We start from the raw sequence: 22,510 nt of genomic DNA, 5'->3' as shown, positions 1-22,510 counted from the left end.
GGCGGTGACTGTGTTCTCCGCCTGTGCATTTCTAGCTCCCATCTGAAAATGGTGGTGCTGAATAAAGGAGGGTGTGAATATTACGTTTTGACATGTTTATGATGCTCGTCACTTTTCTCTTCTGATTTGGTTTAAACTCAATGGAGGCTAAATTGATAGCTGAACTTTTAGGGTCTAGACACTGTTCTGGGATGTCAGCTAGTGAGGGAAGTATTTGATAATGATCGGTATTTTCTAGAAAACCTTTATTTATAAAACTTTGCTTGCACTATCATGGACTTTTTCCTCTAATCCTGATAAGTGAAATATCATAACAATATATCGTCTTCTTGACAGTGAATCTAGTTATTCTTCCCCCAAACCACTTTGTTCATCTAGAATTGAGTCTCAATTTCTTTCACACCTACATATTTGAAACTGAAATATTATCTTTTATAACTTCACAAGAGAAGGACACTTAACCTATGCATAGTTAAGATGCACTTACTTTCTTATGCTTCTTCTTTCAGAAGAAAATTTTATAGGTTGACCCTCAGCTTTCTCTGGCCCAACCATGTGAAGTTTGGTTATCAGACACTATTAGTTTGCCTATAGAAGAGAAAGATTTGGTTTCTGTTTCTCAAATACTTGTTCGTGTGTTCATAAGTATGCCAAACAACACTAATAGGAATTAATATTTATTCTACACCAAAAAATGACCAGATACAGCACCAAGCCATGCTGTGGGATGACCTATCTCACTGGTCTCATAGTATAAAGCAAGAAAGCAATATATTGGATCCTCCAATAGGAAAAGACCTGCCCCCAAATACTCGATTTCTATAGACTCATCACTAGGGTATACAAAGCCTTTGGACTCTTGCTTCCTAGTATGGGACTGTTGTTACCAGAGAGGTACATGTGAAAATCCATTTCTATTCTCCTCTAGACAGAGTGGTTTCCAAGCACCATTCTGCAAGCCAGAATCACCCGAGATGGTTAAAAATACAGCTTTACAGGTCCTACCCTAGACCTACTGAATCAGAAAGCTGAGGAGGCCTGTCTGAAGATCTGTCTGGAATTGTAGCAGTGTGTTCTGTCTGGAGCTCCCTTGATCAAGCATGAGGAATGGCTTTCCTTTGAGACATCATCCCATTTGAGCTACCCAGGACCTTGCCCTTTCTTCTGGAGCACTTAAACAAGGTCCTAGGTCATTGAATGGGGTGAGAGTTGTGTACTTGGAGGGGATCAGTTGAGGTTTTGGGTCTTAGTAGCATTTTGGGCATCGGTGGCGTCACTTCTTATAGACACACAACTGGCTACTTAAAAGCGATGTTTGTCAGTGGCCCCCCGCCTGATGTTAGCAACGAGGTAACCCTTAGGGCACTGCTTTGGCTGCTACCTCAGCTCTCCCTGGCACTGGACAGTGCCCACTGTGGATTTCCATGGCCTCATGATCACCTAGCCACACATTCCGTCTCTCTTCCCATTTCCTTGGCCAAACCCAAAACATTTAAAAACCAAGTCGGGGAGTAAGAAAGCTCTATATGTACACGGCCTCATCTTTTTGCCCTTTGCTTAGACTTATGTTGTTTAAACCCAATGTTTAAGTATTTGCAAATCTTGCTTTCTGTTTCTACAGAAAATGATTCATTTCTGGCTATTAGGCTAGGATGGGGTGGAAATCAGGGGACAGAAACATATCTTGCAATATAAGTTAGACAAATGAAAATGAAAAATGTAAATATCCAGCATGCTGTTCTTCATTGAAAATGTGAATCTGTAATGAAAATTTTGGCTGGAGAGAGTGGGTCAGCAAAGTAGTGCTTCTATAGCCATTTAATAGGAGCAGTAAGGGAGTATTGGACAGGAATTACAGGTATATTCCAAATCATCTCACAGTTCAGAAATAAGCCCTAATTTTTTTGTATGAATAAGCCATAATTTATTATATTGTGGGGGACAAAAAAGACAAGAAAAATGAGAGTGACCTTGGTAGCTGCTTACGTTAGCATTCTTGATTAAAGCCTGCTTTTAAAAAAAATCACATCGGTAATGCAGCTGTAATCATTGTACCAGTCATAACCAATGCAGCTGTAATCATCGTACCAGTCATAACCAATTAGCTATGTTTATATAATATGAAACAATATGCAGGCAGGGCTGCCGGGAATCCCACTTTCTTCCACAGAGGGAGTCAAGATCACATAGCTTACTGCTGCTGCCTGTGCCTTGCCTTTACAGGACACTATTCTGATTGTGACTGGTCTGTTATGTAAGCACTGCACTCAGTAATTCACAAAGTCACTTCTTTTGTGGACTTGGAAGGGACCAGAAAGAACTGTCCATAACAGCATTTTCCCGGTTCAATCAGCCTCTGTCTTTGTCCGCCTCAGAAGACAAACTGGATGGCAGACTCATAACCAGCAAGCCCCAGCTGCTCGGGGCCCTGTTTTGTTTGGCCTACTCAGTGTTTGTGATAACTTTGATTTGGAGCCCAAACTTGAACAATAGACACTTCACCTGAATAGCTGGATTTTGTGTGTTTCTTTTTGAAAAATACAAGGAAAGGCAGGAATTGGTTGGAGTTGAGTCATGGTTGCCCCTTAGAAGGGGCCTGTGCTCCCAGCCCACCCCAGAATCAATCCCGTGCTTCATTCTCTTGTATTACCTGTGGGCCCTGAGGCGCAATGGTGTCTGTGGCCTCTGCTTTCCCTCCACCTCCTTGTTGGTGGAATAAAAGATTATAATGAGTGACAGTTCTGATCAAATTGGAAATGGTTCACTTATCATTGTGTCAATATTTTATAAACAGGAACCCAAGATCCACACAGTTGTAAGTGTCCTTAGAGGCCCAGAAATGCATCAAGTACAGGGTATGGCACATAGCAGCCACTCGGCAAGCGTCTGTTGAATGAATCTATGAATAGAACTCCTGAGTGTGTGGGGACCCAGGATCGTTTATTTGGTTGGAAGAAGAGACCTGACAGGGCAGTTTGGGAATATTAATGACACTCTTTAAATACACAAAGAATTTGGATGACAGCTAGCAATTTTTTCATTTCCATAAACTACAGGATTTTATTTTTATTTTGTGATGGGATACCTTGGCCACGTTATACTGACACCCTTCTGGGGGACATTAAACTTTGGTGACCTTATAAAATTTCAATAAATTTTCTTCTTCTCATCCAAGCAAAATGTCCTCTTGGGTACAGTTGGGTGTGACGCCTGACAGTCTCTCTAACCTGATACTATTTCTCCCAGTGTGGGCTGTAAAACAGAGACCTCTGTATCTCTGTGCCCCAGAGACATTTGGTGTTAACCATGAACACTTATACTGTTAATAACATTTAGGCCCTGTCCTATAAGGCAAAATACAAGTTATTAATGCTCCTGTCACAGTGGTTTAGGACGAGGGCTTTACAAACTGATAGGGTTCAAATCTTGATTCTACTATTTCTTCATCATGTGGCCCTAAGCAAGTGATATCTCATTGCTGTGCCTTAATTTTCTCATCTGCAAAATGGGTAACCTAGTAGTAAGATCATACCATCATTAGAACAACGCCTTAAATGTAACCTCTCAGTAAATGACAGCTGCCGCTCTGGTGGTAGTAGCCGCTAAGAACTTTTTTTTTTTATTTAGTTTTTTGTCTCTTTTTCCCAAGCTTTATTGAAGTATAATTGATATAAGATATAGTTTTTGTTAAATGCATTTATTACTTTGAGAATTGCACAGTCCTTTTGTCACTAGACTGTAAAAATATTGGATACACTTTCCCCCGTTCGTGTATTACTGAGTTGGAACTGGTGAAACAAGAACCTTTCAGGTATGCACAGAAGGGGCCCATTGCCTTCCTGGTTATGACAGGCGGAGGAGGCCTGTTTGTGGGAAGGTAATTATCTTCCTGCAATAATTACTTTTCTATAAAAATCCAACACTCTCTCACCCCTGATTACTGAAGGAAAACAAAGCTCTGGTTTCTCTGTGAGCTCCTTGCAGCGAGAGGCCGGTGTTGGAATGTGGTGTGATGTCACTGCTGATTGGCCCCCGGGTTCTGGGTTTCATCTCTGTTATTGGAAGACCTCAATTTATCTGTTTTCTGCAGGGGATTACAGCACTCTTCGGGGGTTTGGAAAGCTCTGAAATGAAAGCATACTTCAGGGGTAATACATGCCTTTACCAAACACTGGCACTCCTCACAGGGTGCACGGTATACGCTAACCTTATGGAGACTATTTTTTTCTTAACCATCAAACCACAGGGTTTTTAAGCTGGCTTTATTACCATCTCTTTCTCTAATCTACTCCCTTACTTACTTTGGGCAGAAACTTTATTTTATTTTTACTTATTTATTTTTTGAAACAGTCTTGTTCTGTTGCCTAGGCTGGAGTGCTGTTGTGCACCGTAGCCTCTGCCTCCCGGGTTCAAGTGATGCTTGTGCCTCAGCCTCTCGGGGTAGCTGGGACCACAGGCATCTGCCACCATGCCTGGCTTATTATTATTATTATTATTATTTTAGATGGAGCTTCTCTCTGTCGCCCAGGCTGGAGTGCAATGGCGTGATCTCTGCTCACTGCAACCTCTGCCTCCCAGGTTCAAGTGATTCTTCTGCCTCAGCCTCCTGAATAGCTGGGATAACAGGCACGTGCCATCACGCCTGGCTGATTTTTGTATTTTTTAGTAGAGACAGGGTTTCACTATGTTGGTTGGGCTGGTCTCAAACTACTGATTTCAAATGATCCATCCCTCTTGGCTTCCCAAAATGCTGGGATTACAGGGATGAGCCACCGTGCCCAGCTGGAAACTTGATTTTAGTAGCAAGATAATAAATATTTATGTTGGACATTTTTTTTTCCCAATTACTTAAAAATTCATTTCAAGTCTCTACCAAATAACAGTGAATTCTATCAGAGCTGTTTCCCAAAGTGGCTTTTGTTCTCCCATGTGCTATGGATACCACTGAATCAAAAGCCTTTTATTTTTATTTTTTTTTACATAGATGCCTTGTAGATTATGAGAGGGAGTATATATGGTGTGGCGGTTAAAAGGCAGAAGCAGGGAAGGAAGTCTTCTAGAGTCAGAATGGAATGTATTCCTGCTAATTATGCCTGCGACCTTGGCTAGTTCTTACTTCTCAGTTTTGTCCTTTGTATATCAGGAGTCATTTTTGTCCCACCCTCTGAGTGATGCTCAGCCCACCCATAGTAAGCCCTCATTCACTAGTATGTTACCTTTATTACTGCTTTATTGTTTGCTCTAAACTGAACCTGGAAGAAAATTCTACTTACTGCAATTATGAGATGTCATGTTTTCAAAGCATTTTCAAAATACTGTTTTTAAATAGAAATATTTGATTCATCTCTCTTTGTGATTGTCTTATTTCAAATTTTACTGACCACCACAACCTCTTTGTTTAATCAATAACTACTCAAAGATGGAGAAATGCAGTCACCAATATGACTTATGTCACTTACTTTTAACTACCAGGAGACCACGAACTGCTTGAGCTGGTCATTTGATCAGTTGTCCCTTGTTTACTGAGTACCTACTATGTGCCAGACAGAAATGGGTTCTGGGAAAACAATGGCAAATAAGAAAACTCCCCTGCCCTCAAAGAGACTGTGCTTTAATGGAAACATTACTTCTTACTCGTGTTTTTGTCCTTCTCACATTGCACAGTGCCTGGCATACAGAACTAGTGTTCAATAAATGTGGGATTGTTTTGGGTGAATTGAGCACAGCTTACCTGAAATGGAAGTCCAGTGTGCTCTCTCTGGAACTTTTCTTTGAAAAAATAAGATTTTTCTATGAAAAGACCACCTTGTCTTCATGTTTTATTTATTAATAACCTCCATCAATCTGATTGGATGGAAAAATGAATCTAGCTGGTGACTGTTTTCTTCCTTTTTAAAGAAGCCCTTTGCTGTAACTTTATTTTCATGAAATTGCATGTGGTGTTTTGGTATATCAAGACATGTTTAAAAGAAGGTTTTTCCAAAATACAAACCAAGGTTGGGGACTTGCTCTTGAACTTTACCGGACTTTGAAGCATGAAGAAGGAATTCCTTCTCTAGTGTGCACAAAACTCCTGGTCTGCCCACAAACCAGCAGCCTTCCCTTTTACACCTCCAGATGAAGAAGAAAGACAGTGGATGGTGGGATGGGAAGGAGGTGATGAGTGGAAGACATATTAGGTGCTTGACTTTGTAGGGAACATTTGACTGTGTGTGTGTGTGTGTGTGTGTGTGTGTGTGTGTGTGTAAATCACCTCTTACCTTTGAGATAGATAGTATCGACCACCTGTACAGATAAGGAAACTAAGGCTCAGAGGTTAAAAAACTTTCCCAAGAACACTCAGTAGAGAGGCAGCAGAGTTAGGATTTGAGTCCAGGTTTGCCAACCCAAAGCTGCTGTATATGGAAACAAGAATGTACCTCTTCTCTATCTAATAGATATTCTTGGCTAAGTTTGCAAGTGTGAAAACTCTCTTACTCCAAGCTGCTCTGGAGCAGGTGAGACAGAACAGGAAGTGGTAGGTTAAAATGTAGCCCCTCTTGTGCTACTCCTGTGTTCAGCTCTCCTGGGGCTGGGGCATACCAGCTTGGTAGGAGTCAGCATGGTCTGGGGTTCCCTCAAGATTCCATGGTTTCTGTTCCAGTACACAGAGTGCTACTCTCCTCCTGTAGAAAATGACAAACACTCCTCTCCTGGGTCTATTTCTCAGGGTCTGTTAGATAAGATGCAGAAGTTTTGTCTAGGTCCAATTAGAAATCGTGCATCTTTGGTTTTCTTTCTTCATCAGCTTCTTCAACTTTTATTGCATGCAGAATTTCAGGATGTCTGTGACAAGGTAATGGTACCTAGAGGCTCCGTGGTTGCCTGGAGACCTGTTGGCATCTCAAGGTTATGTTAACATCACCTGCCTTCCACAGTCTCCCTCAAAACCTCAAATTACTGTGCTAGCTGTTATTTGTTGAGAAGTTGTGACTCAGGATTATTTTAATTGTCAGTTATAAAAGAAAATCCACCTGAATTAATCATATTCATTGATTCACAAAACCCAACCATCCAAGGCAATCCAGCTTCAGGTATAATTGGATTCAGAAGATCAAACAGTGTTATCAAGACTCTATATTCCTTTACCTCTGCAAGTGCTCTTCTGTGTAATATATCCTGTTATGTCTTATGTAATTGAAGAGGTGTGGCAATGTGATTTACTTTTGCCAGCATTATTTATTATGACCCCCTCTTCCTGCCATGGCAAAAATTGAAGCATGTATCAGGATGGGGTGGGTCTTCATCAGCTTAGATGCATGAGTGACTTCAATGAACAGAGCTTCCCTGCTTGTCCATTATGGACATTTAATGTGAAGGAGATTTTTTGTTTCACTAAGTCAGAGGTTTTAACATTTTATTATAATCCTTTCTATCCTGACTAATATACATCCTTCATGTTCATACACAAGTGAAAACAAAAGGAATTTCTCTCTGGTTGCTCAAATAAGTGTCCTAGTATTAACTCTAAATAACTATGGTTAATGATGTTCCCATCTCTGAACCAATCCTGTGTTCTGATTGGTCAGGTCAATGTCACATCTTTATCCTTGAGCCAGAGGGGAAATCAGCCCATCCAATGATCATGGACAGAGTGAAAGAGATGTAGGTACCCAAAAGAAATAGTGATACCAGAAAAATGGAGGATGAGTGCTAAGCAGATTAAAACAGCATATGTCTTCTATACAATAAGAAGTAATGAAAAATTTCTGCAGCATTTTATTTTTATTCTGGAATAGGCATCCCATTGTTAACCCTTTTAGAAGGTCAATGTCTTTCCATATCTATTGAAGAAGAGAATTTTATGGTCTTCTTTATTGCCATACTACAAATAGATATATTGGGAAAAAATTATAAATTTGAAGCCTGAAGTAGAAAAACCATGTCAGCCCATATCCAATTGTCTTAATAAAGCAAAAGATTAAACTACTAATGTGACTGCCTTCCTTTTTCTCAAGTTTCTTCCATGATATCACCCAAATTTCAGCCTTTATTCAGCTTTAGGGAAGATATCTATAATGAGAAGACAGTTATGCTCTCTCTCTCTTTGGGCTCTTACAGCAATTGATCTATCTCTGACTGACATTAATTCTGCCTTCTAGGACTCAAGATGAAAGCAAATTTTGTACCACTTCCATGTGTGTGGAAGCTTCTAGGATAGACCTGGAACTGAGTAAAGAACAGGTCCTCAGTGTATATTTTTTAAAATTTAAAGATATCCTGACCCAGTCTGTTTTTCTTTGGGTTAATCTTATCATGTTCTTTCAGTTTTTTTCTTGAATATCATGTTTCTAAATCTCCTAACTGCACTGTTTTCTCCTTCTTGTGCTCCAATTTGTCTGCGTACCTAATTTGCTTTCATTTTTAAAAATTCAGTCTATAATCTCTGTCTTCTGTGTGTGTAGACCATTTACATTTATTGTAACTATTGAAATGTTTGGATTTAGATCTACAATTTTATAATTTGTTTTCTAATTATTCTTTCTAATTTTCATTCTTCTGTTTTCCTTTTCCTGCCTTCTTTGGGGTTATTTAAACATTTTTTAAATACTCCATTGAAAAAATATCGTTTGCCTATTTCTGTTGTATGGTGTTGTTAGAGATTGCTCTAGGGATTAGAATATACATACTCAACATGGTCTATTTACAATCAATATTTTGTTACTTCAAGTGGGATATGGAAACATTACTCATATATATCTAACTCTCCTTATACTGCAGTTCTCTCATATGCTACATTTATATACATTAAAAACTCCATTAGATAATGTGATAATTTTCAATTTCAATTTTTAAAACTATTTCTGTTTTTCTTCCATTATTTCTGATGTTCCACATTTCCTTCTGATATAATTTCTCTTCTATCTGAAGAACTTCCTGTAGCAATTTCTTAATTTTCTTTCATCTGAAAATAGTTACATTACCATCAATCCTGAAAATGTTTTCACTGAATGTATTTTTTTTCTTTTAACCTTTACAAACTGTTGTTCTTCCTTCTGGCCTCCAACAGGTTCTGATGGGAAATCCATGATTATTCAAATCAAATTTCTGGCTTTGGGCTGGATTGAGTGCAGGCTGGGAGGAAAACAAGAATAATGGTATACTCATCACCAGGATACTGAGACTTCAAATTATGGTCTTTTGCATTCTGGGGTCATGTACTCTGCCCAGGTTTTCTTTCTAATTGCATTCAGTGGGGGAGAAAAGGTGGAGTATGGTAACTTCACCTTACCCAGAACCTCCCTGTTCATCTGTTTTGGAGATACATAGCTCAACAGAAGCTGCTCACCCCCCTTTTATGTTAATACTCTGTGTTGTTATGTGTGCATATTTGTGTGTATTTAACAAAAACTAACATAGTGCTAACTATGTGCCAAGTATAGTTTTAATTTAATTTAATTTAATTAACTCATTTAATTCCCATGACAGACCCATGAGATGTGTACAATTATTGTCCCATACTTTACAGATGAAGAAATTAAAGAAATGAAACTTTAACTAATTTGGCCAAGGTCACATAGCTAGTAAGTTGTGGAGCCAGGATTCAAATCCTCAGGGAATCTGGTTTCAGTCTGGCTCCTAACCATTACGCTAAGCTGCCTTTAATGAACTGTGATTATGTAATAATTATACTAAAAACAACAATGAGAAGAAATAATGACTCATTGTTATTGACTACTTTCTATATCTTTGTTTTATACTAGCCACTTTATACACATTATCCAATAATAAATATGCTCATTTTTCCAGTTTTTATTGAGAATTATGTCAGGTACTGTGCTGGATGCTAAGGTTCCAAAAGTGAACAAGACCAAACCTGCCCTGGTGGAGGCTACATTCTAGTAGAAGGAGGTCATGAAACAAATGTCTCACATATACTTTGTGACTGCAGTTGTGAAAACTGTCACAGAGGAGGCTCTTAGTTGGGAGAACATTCTAGTGGAGTTCCTTCCTTCCTTCCTTTCCTCCCTTCCTCCATCCCTCCCTCCCTCCCTCCCTCCCTTTCTTCCTTCCTTCCTTCCTTCCTTCCTTCCTTCTCTTGATGAAGTCTCACTGTCGCCAGGCTAGAGTGCAGTGACATGATCTTGGCTCACTACAGCCTCCACCTCCCAGGTTCAATCGATTATCCTGCCTCAGACTCCCGAGTAGCTGGGACTACAGGCGTACGCCACAATGCCCAGCTAATTTTTGTATTTTTACTAGAGACAGGGTTTCACCATGTTGGCCAGGATGGTCTCGATCTCTTAACCTCGTGATCTGCACTCAATCGACCTCCCAGATTGCTGGGATTAGAGGTGTAAGCCACCATGTCCAGCCTCTAGTGGAGTTTCTAACTTAAGTCTACCAGTTAGGATAGGACAGATTATTTTGAAATAACAAACAACCTTGAAATTTCAGTGGCTTAAAACAATGAAAATGTATTTCTTGCTTATGCTACATGTCCATGAGAAGTAGGCTGAGAGTTCTGTTTTCCATCAGTGTTTTTGTTCCCCTTACTCTGGGACACAGGCTAACAGAGCTGCCAGTAGTGAGCACATGGCCATTTTCAGAGCAGGAAAAGAAGTAACACAGTAGCTTCTGCTCATATTTCACTGGCCAAACTGAGGGTCATGGTCCCTCCTAACTTCCAGGGGCTAGGAAAAGTGCAGTTCTACCGTGTGCCTGAAAGAAGAAAACCAGATATGTTTGAGGGGTGGCCCTAAGATCTGCCAGGCTGGTCTTGAAGTCACAGAAGGGTTCCTTAGGAGGCAATGTGTGAGTTGAATTCTGAAGCAAAAGGCAAAGGAATTGGAATGGGGAGTAGATGGAAACACAAAATGTGACTAACATGGTAGAAAAAACAGTAACTCAAGGCCTTGCATGCCAGTTCAAAGATTTTAGTATTCATCATAAGAGCTATGAGAAACCAGCAAAATGTTTTAAGTGGGAATCATAACCAGATTTGTATTTTAACTGGGATCCTATGGCTAGTGTGGAGAATAGACGGGGTGGGGATGGGGGTAGAGAATGCATAAGGAAAAGCCAGTGAGGAAGCCATAGTCCTAATGTAGGCTAGAAAAGATGGAGGCTTGATTTAGGCAGTAACAGTTGAGAGAAGTGGCTAGATAGAGGAAACAGGGCTTTGAGATTGATGGGATAATCCTCCAAGATCCCCTGAAGAATCTATTATTATTATTATTCCCATTTTCTCAGTAAGGAAAGTAGGGCTTGGAGAAATAATAGAGCTCAGCTATTGAGTGATTCAAACCTGAGCCTGGTTCTAAAACCTGTGTTCTTAACTATCATGGGCACACTATTCAGCCAAATGTTTTGAGAAGCATATGTCCCTGTAATGGAGAAAGGATGCAAAGTTTTAGGGCTTCTACTTGGTGCAAATGCATCTTGCAGAGAGACCCTTTGATGGCAGATGTCATGACTTACTGTTCTCTGCTCACCTGAGAGCCATACCAGCTACACAATAAATCCCAGTTGAGTTTATAATGATGAGCTATCAAAGTTCAAAATTGTATGTAAATGATTTCATTTAAATTAATTTATGCATTAAGGCTACAGTCTTTTGTAACGTAAGATGTTTCATTTAGTTAAGGTAACTTAGTTTATCTTGATTCCTTCCTCACAACACTCCACCTTTCATTCTCTTTTCCCTTTGTTTTCCTCCAGGCATTCATTTGGTCAAGCTTCATTTGAGTGACATTTATTTCAAGCAATGTATCAGAGTGATTCAGAATGTAGACTACAAAGTCCTTCTGTGAAACTCTTTTCCATTCCATCTATTGACATAAAAATTCTAGGCCTAGCTCTGTATCCACAGATTTGTGAAACTTCTCACCCTTTTTCTACCAGTCCTAAATAACCTTCATTTGTTGTTGTTTTAAGCACATTTATCTTTGACTAACTCCCTGCTCCTCTTTGTAGCCTGTCCTCTTTGAGAATGAAGAACTCATTCTTCATACTTCTTTTGCTGTTCTCAAATGCACTTATTTATCATGGTGCCAAGAACGCAGTTACTCCCTAATACACTCAGTAATAGAAGAATGAATGATATTTTATCTAAGTCTTTGTATAGCATTGATATTTCAGCATAAGCTGCGAATCACAAGTGCTCTTGAAATATAGTTAGTAATAAAATTTTCAGATAATACAATCAGAAACTCAGTATATTCAAACATGAAAATTTTTAAATGGTAAAATTAACAATGTTGCCGTGGGCTTTGGGAAGAAGAAATGCAAAAATTCAGCTTACACAATTAATTACCCTTTCACTCCTCAATTATATGTCCAGAAACTGTCTTAGTTTCCAGGAATGTGTGCTCCAGAATAGCTTTCCTAATCGAGTAATATTTGGGCTACAGTTTGTTGTAATTTCTACCAAAGTATCACAATGTTTTGCTTGAAAGATGACCAACTTGAAGATAAATGTAACTCAGAATAATTCAAAACAAAGTTATGACATTGAAAGAAGTGAAATTATATGTGCCTGAAAGTTCTGTAGTACTATGTCTTATTACATACTAGTATTTCACTCTAAGTCTTTTTTTATTATTATACTTTAAATTCTGGGATACATGTGTAGAACATGTAGGTTTGTTATATAGGTATACACGTGCCATGGTGGTTTGCTGCACCCATCAACCCACCATCTACACTAGGGTATTTCTCCTAATGCTATCCCTCTGCTGGCCCCCCACTCCCCAACAGGCCCCAGTGTGTGATGTTCCCCTCCCTGTGTCCATGTGTTCTTATTGTTCAACTCCCACTTATGAGTGAGAACATGTGGTGTTTGGTTTTCTGTTCTTGTGTTAGTTTGCTGAGCATGATGGTTTCCAATTTCATCCATGTCCCTACAAAGGACATGAACTCATCCGTTTTTATGGCTGCATAGTATTCCATGGTGTATATGTGCCACATTTTCTTTATCCAGTCTATCATTGATGGGCATTTGGGTTGATTCCAAGTCTTTGCTATTGTGAATAGCACTGCAGTAAACATTCATGTACATGTGTCTTTAGAGTAGAATGGTTTATAATCCTTTGGGTATATACCCAGTAATGGCATTGCTGGGTCAAATGGTATTTCAGGTTCTAGATCCTTGAGGAATTGCCACCCTGTCTTCTACAGTGGTTGAACTGATTTACACTCCCACCAACATTGTAAAAGTATTCTTATTTCTCTACATCTTCTCCAGCATCTGTTGTTTCCTGACTTTTTAACGATCGCCACTCTAACTGATGTGAGACGGTATCATGATGATGATGAGGTTGTTTTCGTATGTTTGTTGCCTGCATAAATATCTTCTTTTGAGAAGTCTGTTCTGGTCCTTTGCCCATTTTTTGATAGGGTTGTGTTTTTTTTTTCTTGTAAATTTAAGTTCCTTATAGATTCTGGATATTAGCCCTTTGTCAGATGGATAGATTGCAAAAATATTCTCCCATTCTGTAGGTTACCTGTTCACTTTGATGATAGTTACTTTTGCTGTGCAGAAGCTCTTTAGTTTAATTAGATCCCGTTTGTCAATTTTGGCTTTTGCTGCCATTGCATTTGGTGTTTTAGTCATGCCCATGCCTATGTCCTGAATGGTATTGCCTAGGTTTTCTTCCAGGGTTTTTATGAGTTCAGGTCTTATGTTTAAGTCTTTAATCCATCTTAAGTTAATTTTTGTATAAGGTGTAAGGAAGGGATCCAGTTTCAGCTTTCTGCATGTGGCTAGCCAGTTTTCTGAATACCATTTATAAAATAGGGAATCCTTTCCCCACTGCTTGTTTTTGTCAGGGTTGTCAAAGATCAGATGGTTTTAGATGTGTAGCATTACTTCTGAGGCCTCTGTTCTGTTCCATTTGTCTATATCTCTGTTTTGGTGTTAGTTCCATGTTGTTTTGGTTGCTGTAGCCTTGCAGTATAGTTTGAAGTCAGGTAGTGTGATGCCTCCAGCTTTGTTCTTTTTGCTTAGAATTGTCTTGGCTATATGGGTTCTTTTTTGGTTTCAAATGAACTTTAAAGTAGTTTTTTTCTAATTCTGTGAAGAAAGTCAGTGGTCGATTGATGGGGATAGCATTGAATCTATAAATTACTTTGGGTAGTATGGCCATTTTCATGATATTGATTCTTCCTAACTATGAGCATGGAATATTTTTCCATCTGTTTGTGTCCTCTCTTATTTCCTTGTGCAGTGGTTTGTAGTCCTCCTTGAAGAGATCCTTCACATCCTTTGTGAGTTGTATTCCTAGGTATTTTATTCTCTTTGTAGCAATTGTGAATGGGAGTTCACTCATGATTTGGCTCTCTGTTTCTCTGTTATTGATGTATAGGAATGCTTGTGATTTTTGCACATTGATTTTGTATCCTGAGACTTTGCTGAAGTCGCTTATTAGCTTAGGGATATTTTGGGCTGAGACTATGGAGTTTTTTAAATGTACAGTCAGATCATCTGCTGAAAGAGCAGCTTTTTAATGTAATAGATGATCTAGGTACAGAAGTCATAGGTTTCTCTTCCTATGATAAAAATGTTCAGCGAAATGTAAATTAAACAGCATCCCAGAGGCAATAAGATCTCATTGTACTGAAACATGTACAACTTAAGGCTACCTTGGTTTATAAATGATTTCAAAATTATGATGGAACATTCTCATAAAATTATTTACATATAAGAATTCAAGCAATTTGTTAAAGAATCAGTATTGGGCCTCAGTTCAAACAAGTTAATATTATCATCATTCCGTTCAACTTAATACACTTAGCCACTATAAAGAAAGTAACTGTAACCTCACTTCATGAAATACCACTAGTAATATTAAGAATCCAAATCTGTCAAAGGGTAGGGTATTACAGCATTTGCCTTATGAATGAAAAAGCCCAATAATTTCAATTTAATTTTTCTAGCTAGAACAAGATCCAAACATGGGAAGTTTTTTTTCTTTCTTTGCTTTTGTGGCTTTAATGCCCCTTTGGTTTTCTGAGCAAGCTGAATACGTTCCCTGATAAATACCACCACTGGACAAAAGATGTAAACATTGAGATTTTTACTAAATCAAGGCTTTGAGTTAACACAATGTTCCTACTAACTCATGTTTCAATTAGTACATTTTTCCAATGTCAGGGAAAAAAAAGACAAGGATTAATATGTCCTATAAAGAATGGTGAAATATAAACAAAAAAAGAAATAAAAAGAAAAAAACAAAAAAAAAGAAATAAGAAAAAAAAAATGAATGGTAAAATATTCCTAAAGCTGTATATTTATGAAGAAAAGATGATCGTCCCTCTTTATGCATGTGTAGATCTTGTTTTAGCCACTGTTGCGGAAGAGTTTCAGTGTTGAGGTCTACATTTCAGAATGTCTGCATTTCTCTACGTTAAGTTTAGCTATTTATCCTGTCCAGAATTGTAACCACAGACATTGAGACGTAACTCTCAGATCTGAAAATGTGTTTATTTTTCACAAAGTGCATTCTAGGAAGGTTAAAAAGCAACACCAGAGGGCATAGGTGCAGAACTGGATGTAGCCATTCAAAGCATTCAAGTAAGAATATGGTAATATAAATATCCAAATGTCCCTTTAGATTACGGATTGAATGCCTATGTAGATTACAGATTGGTTTCATTTGATATGTCTTCTCATCAGTTTCAACTTCATAGGACTGCATAACTTCTTGGATGGCCTCATCAACATCACACAGATGAACATCAATTCCAGCACCCTTTATTCCAATGTTATCTCTTCTGTATTCAAAACAAAACGTGTAAGTCATTCCTAACTGATTTGAGCTTTATAGCATTTTCCTAGACAGGAAGGGGAAAAGCAGTTAACATTTAAAAGTCCTGAAAGCTTTTTCCTTGGTTAATTACATTAAACGGTTTGCCTTTGATCAAATTCCTTCTTTTTAAAACATGGATAAAAGTATTACATGGGTCCACTGTTAAATCAGACAATATGTTTCAAATTAATTCTGGTATAATATTTTCCAACAAAACTTAGAAAATGAAGGTGTTGAGGTGGCTTTGGACGAAGGTTAATAGTCATCTCTTCTGCTGACAACTTCTTTACATGTTGGACACAACAGTATGGTATGTTCAAATTGCACTGTATTTGATCCTTTAATGTCACATAATGGTGGATATGAATCTACAATGGCCAAATCACACAGATTCTTCAGAGCCATCAAATATTTACTTTCTCCCAAGCGATCCAGCCATCTGTGACAGAAGGCAAGGGTGCCAGAGTTTTCATTGATGACATTTAACAAGTGTTTTGTTCTTGGAAGCCTTATTGGCACTTGTCTAACCTCAAAATTTTTCATGTAATGGGAACATTTCATATCATTATGAACAACACCTTTTCCTGTACTACCAAAGGTTTCAATTGAATATACTTCTCCTTCCTCCCTTCTTGTTGCTGCCACTCCTTTCACAATCGACACTCTTTTCCCAGAATGTATTCTGTATTACCCAATTGAATGCCCATTTAGAGTATGGGTTTGTTTCATCTGATATGTCTTCCCATCTATTTCAAGTTCATAGGACTCCATAACTTCCTGGATGGCCTCACCAACATCACACAGACAAGCATCAATTCCAGCACACTTTATTCCAGTGTTAGTAGCATCTTTTACAGCTTTTAATAATGTATCATATTTGGGATTAAAAATGACAGTAAAAGCACAGTCAACAATCCTACCACTTATATGTGTTCCAAAGTCTGTTTTACAAATGTCATCATACTGTTGATGTCACCAGCATTGGGAGTATAATCGGCAGCACAATTATTGAGAGAACAACCAGTAGGAAATGCCAGGCCTGAATTTAATCCATTCTCTTTTATTAGCTTGTGTGAACAGTCTTCCAACTTTTCCCAGATTTCTATCATTGTCATCCCAGGCTTGATCCAGCTCCGTACATATTTTCTAAGTTGTCAGTGTGCTTCTGCAGCTTCTCAAAAATCATTCCAAATCTCTTCACTAGCCTTATCTAATGCTTTCTTTTCTTCACTTGTAGTTCTCCAAGCAGCTGTTCACCCATCTTGTGTGGGTGGCATTCACATTCTTGTCCTTTGGGAAATACACCATTAGGCTACAGGTTACATAATAGAACTGAGGGAGAGTCTGTCTGAACTTTTGGTCCTCTCTTCTTCTTCTTTCCAGTTGCTTCATCTCCATCACCATTTATCATCTTCATCTCTTTCTTTATCTTTCAATGCTTGTCTTTTTAGCTCTCTTGGTCTTGTGTCCACTGAGGCTCCTGATTCTTTATCAGGTTCCTGTTGCCCTGCTTCAGGAGCCCCTTTGCTCTTCTTCTTCCATCTTTTTGTCTTGGCTGCTTCCTCAGCCATCGAGTCAGCTCCCTCTTTCCTGTCATCTGCCTGGTGGCCATTCAGGTGTCTCCTGGAGGCCGCCACCTCCTCCACACCCTCCATGTTGCCTGAGAAACTGCCTTGAGTGAATTTCTTAATCCTGAGTTCTAATTTGATTGCACTGTGGTCTGAGACACTATTTGCTATATTTCCATTCTTTTGCATTTGCTGAGTAGTGTTTTACTTCCAATTATGTGGTCAATTTTAGTGTAAGTGTGCTGTGGTACTGAGAAGAATGTATATTCTGTGGATTTGGGGTGGAGAGTTCTATAGATGTCTGTTAGGTGTGCTTGGTCAAGATCTGAGTTCAAGTCCTGAATATCCTTGTTAATTTTCTGTCTCATTGATCTCTCTAATATTGACAGTGGGGTGTTAACATCTTCCACTGTTATTGTGTGGGAGTCTAACTCTCTCTCTAGGTCTATAAGGATTTGTTTTATGAATCTGGGTGCTCCTATATTGGGTGCATACATATTTAGGATAGTAAATTCTTGTTGTGTTGATCCCTTTACCATTATGTAATGCCCTTCTTTGTCTTTTTTGATCTTTGTTGGTTTAAAGTCTGTTTTATCAGAGACTAGGATTTTAACCCCTGCTTTTTTTTTACTTTCCATTTGCTTGGCAAATATTGCTCCATCCCTTTATTTTGATCCTATGTGTGTCTTTGCACATGCGATGGGTCTCCTGAATACAGCACACCAATGGGTCTTGACTCTTTATCCAATTTGCCAGTCTGTGTCTTTTCATAGGGGCACTTAGCTCATTTACATTTAAGGATAATACTGTTATGTGTGAATTTGATCCTGTCATCATGATGCTAGCTGCTTATTTTGTCTGTTAATTGATGCAATTTCTTCTAATTGATGTTCTTTACAATTTGGTGTGTTTTTGCAGTGGCTGGTATTGGTTTTTCCTTTCCATATTTAGTGCTTCCTTCAGGAGCTTCTTATAAGGCAGGGCTGGTGGTGACAAAATCTCTCAGCATTTACTTGTCCGTAAAGGATTTTATTTCTCCTTTGCTTATGAAGCTTAGTTTGGCTAGATATGAAATTCTGGGCTGAAAATTCTTTTCTTTAAGAATGTCAAATATTGGCCCCCATTCTCTTCTGCCTGTAGAGTTTCTGCCAAAAGATTCAATGTGAGTCTGATGGGCTTCCCTTGATGGGTAACCTGACCTTTCTCTCTGGCTGCCCTTAACATTTTTTCCTGTATTTCAACCTTGGTGAATCTGATGATTATGTGTCTTGGGGTTGCTCTTTTTGAGGAATATCTTTGTGGTGTTCTCTGTTTTTCCTTAATTTGAATGTTGGCCTGCCTTGCTTGGTTGGGGAAGTTCTCCTGGATAATATCCTGAAAAATGTTTTCCAACTTGGTTCCATTCTCGCCGTCACTTTCAGGTATACCAATCAAATGTAGGTTTTGTCTTTTCACATAGTCTTATATTTCTTGAAGATTTTGTTCATTTCTTTTTATTCTTTTTTCCCTAATCTTGTCTTCATGCTTTATTTCATTAAGTTGTTCTTCAATCTCTGATATCCTTTATTCTGCTCAATCGATTTGGCTATTGATTCTTGTGTACGCTTCATGAAGTTCTTGTGCTGTGTTTTTTAGCTCTATCAGGTCATGTATGTTCTTCTCTAAACTGGTTATTCTAGTTAGCGATTCCTCTAACCATTTTTCAAGGTTCTTAGCTTCCTTGCATTGGGTTAGAACATGCTCCTTCAGCTCAGAGGAGTTTGTTATTACCCACCTTCTGAAGTCTACTTCTGTCAGTTCATCAAACTCACTCTACATCCAGTTTTGTTTCCTTGCCAGCAAGGAGTTGTGATCCTTTGGAGAAGAACAGGCATTCTGGTTTTTGGAATTTTCAGCCTTTTTACGCTGGTTTGTCTTCATCTTCATGGATTTATATATCTTTGGTCTTTGAAATCGGTAACCTTCAGATGGGGTTTTTGTGTGGATATCCTTTTTGTTGATGTTGATGCTATTTTTTTCTGTTTGTTAGTTTTCCTTCTTAACAGTTAGGGACCTCTGCTGCAGGTATGCCAGAGTTTGCTGGAGGGCCACTCCAGGCCCTGTTTGCCTGGGTATCACCAGTGGAGGCTCCAGAACAGCAAAGATTGCTCTGGAAGCTTCATCCCAGAGGAGCACCTGACAGATGCCAGATGGAGCTCTTCTGAATGAGGTGCCCATTGACCCCTGCTGGGAGGTGTCTCCCAGCAAGGAGGCATGGGGGTCAGGGATCCACTTGAGGAGACAGTCCGTCCTTTAGCAGAGCTTGAGCACTGTGCTGGGAGATCTACTGCTCTCTTCAAAACCAGCGGGCAGGAACATTTAAGTCTGCTGAAGCTGCGCCCGCAGCCACTCTTTCTCCCCGGTGCTCTGTCCCAGGGAAATGGGAGTTTGATCTATAAGCCGCTGACTGGGGCTGCTGCCTTTCTTTCAGAGATGCCCTGCCCAGAGAGGCAGAATCTAGAGAGGCATCTCGCTACAGTGGCTTTGGGGCCCTGCAGTGAACTCCACCCAGTTCGAACTTCCTGGTGACTTCATTTACTCTGTGAGGAGAAAACTGCCTACTCAAGCCTCAGTAATTGTGACGCCCCTCTTTCCACCAAGCTTGAGCATCCCTGGTCAACTTCAGACTGCTGTGCTGGCATTGAGAATTTCAAGCCAGTGGATCTTAGCTTGCTGGGCTCCATGGGGGTGGGATCTGCTGAGCTAGACCACTTGGCTCCCTGGCTTCACCCCCCTTTCCAGGGGAGTTAATGATTCTGTCTTACTGGCATTCCAGGTGCCTCTGGGGCATGAAAAAAAAAAAAAAAAAAAACCTTCTGCAGCTAGCTCGGTGTCTGCCCAAATGGCCACCCAGTTTTGTGCTTGAAACCCAGGGCCCTGGTGATGTAGGTACCCAACGGAATCTCCTGGTCCACCGATTGCAAAGACCGTGGGAAAGTGTAGTATCTTGGCTATAGTACACTGTTCCTCATGGCACAGTCCCTCTCAGCTTCCCTTGGCTAGGGAAGGGAGTTCCCAATTCCTTGTGGTTCCTGGGTGAGGTGATGCCCCACCCTGCTTTGGCCTGTCCTCCATGGGCTGCACCCACCATCTAACCAGTCCCAATGAGATGAGCAGAGTACCTCAGTTGGAAATGCAGAAATCACCCACCTGTATTGATCTTACTGGGAGCTGCAGACCCCAGTTGTTACTATTTGGTCATCTTGCCAGCCACTCTAATTCTTATTTTAGCACCAGATCTCTTAATTAGGCTGTGCTTATGACTCCATGAGCATAAGCATAAGGAGAATGGAACTGTGAGGAAATATCAGGTCATCTGTGTTATGTGATGATATTCTTCAGTAACGATTAGCACGAGCTCTGCAGCTGGCATGGATTTTGTTTTCTTTAAATAAACTTTGTTTTTTAGAACACTTTTAAATTTACAGAATAATTCAAAGCTAATCCAAAATTTCCATATATCATGTATCCAATTTTCCCTGTTATTAACATCTTACATTAGTATGATACATTTACAAGTAACAATACAATGTTATTATCTAAAGTGTGGACTTTTTAAAGATTTCCTTAGTTTCTACCTAATATCCTCATTCTGTTCTAGGATTCCATTCAGGATGCCATATTACATTTATTCATCATGTCACCGTAGGTGTCCCTTGGCTATAGCACGTTCTTAGACTTTACTTATTTTTGGTGACAATATTGAGGGGCACTCTTCAGCATTTTGTAGGCTATCTCTTAGCTGGGATGAGTCTGATGTTTTTCTCATTATTAGATTGGTGGTAAAAGTTTTAGGGAGGAAGACTACAATGGTAAATTGTCATTTTCATCACATTGTATCAAGAGTACATACCGATGTTAAACATGTTGATGTTTATCACCAGGCTAAAGAAACACTTTTCAGGTTTCACTGCTGTACATTTCGAGTTGAACCTGTATCATATACCAGAATAATTTCCTTCTGTGGTCAGGTGTTTTATGGACTTGCTGTTCTGTTTCATTGTTTTGCATGTGTACTCTTGTTCCAGGACCACACCATTTTAGTTATACAAATTTTGTGGTGGGTTTTAATATCTGATATGGCTGTTATCTCCTCCAACTCTTTCCTTTCATTGTTTTTTTTTTTTTGATATTCATGTTTGGCTATTGTTTTATGTGAAATTCATGTGTAGTAAAGTTCATTTGTTTATTTCCCAGGGGAGAAAATGCTTATTGGTTTTTTTATTTGTATGTCACAAAATTTATAAATTGACTTAGTGAGTACAAACATCTTTGATGATGTTGAGACATCCTTATCAAGAACCAAGAATATCTTTTCATTTGTTCAAGTCTACATTTGTGTTTTGCAGGAGAGTTTTATTAAAGTGTTGCTGCTATAGGTTTGAAACATTTAGAGTTTATTTCCAAGTATTATCTCTTTTTTCCATTGTTATTGCAAATGATGTTTTCTCTAACATTATATCTTGTAACTTCAACCAGTGGTTTTTAAAGTTCTGATTAAAAGCACTACCTACTGCATTTTTTTTTCCATTTGAAACAACTATCTGAGTACAGCCAGACTGTGTGTTATGCATCAAAGATATTTCTTCAATGAGTAATTTCCTCTGTATCAGGAGATAAATTTTAACCGTCACACATGTACTGTTATCTAGAATCTACTGGAACCCTTCATGATCTAGAATTTAAAAGGTCAGCTATTATCAAATGAGAATATCATTCTGAAAACTCTGAGGTGCTCTTTGAATCAAAGAGTCAGAGAGGCAAAGAACAGGACCAGAGAGAGGCCCCAGTCTCCTTAGCAGTGCATTAGCATTTGGAAGTGCGGCTCTTTGACTAGGTTTGTGCACAGCATAGGAGTGCCTGTTGCAGATCCATAAAGCCACTGGTCCTGAGTTTCCATAAGCCAATGCTCTTGATAATGCATGAAAGCTGAAGTGTGTTAAGTATGTTACCATACAGAAAGTGTTGGTAGTTTCTTCTCTGTCCATGGGAGCTGCAGTGCTTCATGTAGTCTTTGTGTTTGACATTTTCTGTCTCCATCGAGGCATTTGAAGTTGTGCCAGAGATGGATATCTGTTTTTTTTTATACTTAATCTCTCAGCTGTGGTTTGGCAT

General features: G+C 39.1%; 1 protein-coding gene and 1 pseudogene across 2 annotated transcripts in view; one reads left to right on the top strand and one right to left on the bottom strand.

Moving 5' to 3' along the window:
- Positions 1-22,510, top strand: part of SCFD2 (sec1 family domain containing 2) — a 430,823-nt gene that overhangs the window by 202,196 nt on the left and 206,117 nt on the right. The gene's annotated exons all lie outside the window — the stretch shown is intronic.
- Positions 15,998-17,541, bottom strand: LOC116548724 (annotated as a pseudogene).

Source organism: Sapajus apella, unplaced genomic scaffold (assembly GCF_009761245.1).
Source record: "Sapajus apella isolate SASKATOON/1434 unplaced genomic scaffold, GSC_monkey_1.0 scaffold5, whole genome shotgun sequence".
NCBI lineage: Eukaryota > Metazoa > Chordata > Mammalia > Primates > Cebidae > Sapajus > Sapajus apella.
Note: the sequence above shows the minus strand (reverse complement) of the source record. Positions and strands in the feature narration are given on the sequence as shown.